Genomic DNA, 2639 nt, shown 5'->3' with positions numbered 1-2639 from the left:
GCCTCCTCACTTCCCAAACGGTGCTGGGCAGGCAGACTCCATTGCTAGATCTGACTTGGGCTTAAGCCTCTCCCTTCTGCCCTCATCTGGACATGCTGACAGCCTGCACTCTCCCTCCTTTGGCACGGGATGAAGACTGAAGCCTGGCAAGGCCCTGCCCTCAGCAGGAACTCCCACTGGGCCCCACTCTGTGACCCTGAGCCCAGGCCAGGATCCTTCCTTTACTTTCTCAAGCCACTTTGGGGCCTGCCCAGCTCTCTCAGAGCCCTGTCATGTAGGTGACAACACTGTTTTTTGTTTGTTTGTTCCTTGTATCTTTAGTAGAGGCAGGGTTTCACCATATTGGCCAGGCTGGTCTGGAATTCCTGACCTCAGGAGATGCACTCGCCTCAGCCTTCCAAAGTGCTGGGATTACAGGCGTGAGCCACCGCGCCCGGCCCCCGTTCCCACATTCTTGGTGTATGTGCTGTCATCACATTCAACCACAACCAAACCTTGAGTGGGTAGCCTCTGCAGGGGACCACTCGCAACTGGCCTGTAGTTACGGTCCCCTGCAGAGCCCTCGCAGGTGGTCCAGATGTGCCCACTGGCCCTGCCCCAGGTGCGTCTTCCCTGCCCCTAGCCTGCTCTGCCTGATGTGCACTGCACTCAGCTCTGCTGACTCCCAGGGGGCCTCCGTCACATACCGAGCCAGCCTCATGAGCGGTCTCGGTAGGTGGTGTTCAGGGACAGGGTAATGGGATCCAGCCCTTCCTAAGGTGTACCTGGGCTGCGACTCAGAATGGATGTTCAGAACAAAGAGATGCAACTGTGAGTGACCCCACAGGCCGACCGTCAACCAGGCCTTGGCCCTAGTCCATAGGGCACTCACCCCTTGCAAGACATGGACCCGCTGATGCCCAACATGTGAACGAGTACCTGGAAGCCTCACCCCACACTGCTAGCATGGCCAGAGAAAAGGATCTGCCTCCCTCTCCCCCACCCAGGTGTGGCAGCTCCTGGTGCCAGTTTCCCAGGAGCGTGGCCAGGCCCCGAGTCTCTCCATCACAGCTGTGGCTCTGGCTCCTTGTTGGAAGTGGGGAGGGGCTCACTTCCCATGCAGCCGCCACTGCTGCTTCAACATCTGTAGGCCTGCATGGCCCACTCTCTCTCCTCCCCCACAATCCGCTGGTAGGCCAGGGAGGCAGTCAGAGGCTGGAATACACCTCGGGGGCTCAGAAGCATCCTCAGCATCTGCGATCTCCTGCCAGGCTGGTCCTTGCTTACGCTCCTCCGGGGCCTGGTAGTCAGCTCTGGGTGCTGCAGGACAACCTCACCAAACTTCACTGTGTCTCAGAGCAACTCCTGCTCCAGCCTGTCTGCCGTCTTTTCATCCTTTTTCTGCCAGACTTTATCTAGTCGTCACTTCTGGAACACTTCTTTTGCTTTTTTCAGCTCAGACTTCTCCTTGGGAGCTGCCTGGACCTCTGGCTGCTGGGTGGCCTGGTTCTTGCTGAGGAATAGCATGTGCTGGATATAGGCCTAGTCGGACTCCCCCTTCCTCTGCTTGAACTTGGGGACGGCAATGTCGGGCTCCACTCCCTTTGCTTCCCTTTCCAGTGTCTTTCTGGGGCCACCTGGGCCGCTTTCTTCCTCTTCTTGTTACCGGTCGGATTTTTCATCTCCCAGCGGCTCCTCATAATCTCCCGGAGCCGGAAAGGGATCTCCTGTTTGTCCTGGGTTTTGGGCTTGCAATTCACTTTCTCCTCTTTGTTGTGAATCCTGGACCACAGGGCTGGGCGCTGCTTCCCCAGCAGCTGCACTTGCTGCTGGCTGCTGCTCCCGCCGGGGACTCCCAGGACCCGCCGGCGCCCTGGGCACCGCTGCCCCACCTCCAGCTTGTGCCATCCCCACGCTGGAAGCTTCCCTAGCGAAGCCACTTCCACATTCCTCCATTTTTTAAAGTGATTAAGAAACACTGGCTAAAACTTTTTCAGTTGTAAGCAATAAAACCCAATTCAAACTGACTTACGCAAAAATGAAGTTCAGGAGTCTGGACTTCAGGTATTGCCAGATCCAGAGGTTCAGATACTATCAGCAGTGCTTTTTCTATCCATATTACACACAGACTGTCTCCAAGTAGCTGTCCGTGAGGGCTCCTATGCGTGTCATTTACATCTTACTGCCAGCTATCTGGGAGGATTGTGAAACACTGCCCAGCTCTAACAAGCCTAGATTAGACAGCAGTGTAGGCGATAAGACTCCCACGTATATGGACACAGAAGCTAAAAGACCTTCAGCCATTTCACAGTGCTGCCTGGGGAGGGCTCATTTTCTCCTCATATTCTAGGAGAACAAGAAAAACAGGGCTTCGTAATCTGATAGGTATAAATTCAAATCTAAGATCTACCAGTTACTAGCTCTGTGATCCTTAAAGTTCTTGAAGCTTTGGTTTTTCATCTGTAAAATGGAGGTAATGGTAGTCACCCGTAAGATTGTTGCTAGGATTAGTTGAGACCATGCATGTAAAGTTTCCCACAGAGCACCTGCACATGCTATATCTAAAAGAGGAGAGGAGGAGGAGGAGGATTGTAAGTGGGGGACGCTTATTTCCTGTTTCCAGAGAGGGGAGGACACCTGCCCACTCCAAATGTTTTCTG

General features: G+C 54.5%; 1 pseudogene; it reads right to left on the bottom strand.

The window, feature by feature from the left end:
• Nucleotides 1–1116: 1116 nt before the first annotated feature.
• On the bottom strand, nucleotides 1117–1935 carry LOC100979671 (coiled-coil domain-containing protein 137-like; annotated as a pseudogene).
• Nucleotides 1936–2639: the final 704 nt, after the last annotated feature.

This window comes from Pan paniscus, chromosome 2 (assembly GCF_029289425.2).
Source record: "Pan paniscus chromosome 2, NHGRI_mPanPan1-v2.0_pri, whole genome shotgun sequence".
Taxonomy (NCBI): Eukaryota; Metazoa; Chordata; class Mammalia; order Primates; family Hominidae; genus Pan; species Pan paniscus.
Note: the sequence above shows the minus strand (reverse complement) of the source record. Positions and strands in the feature narration are given on the sequence as shown.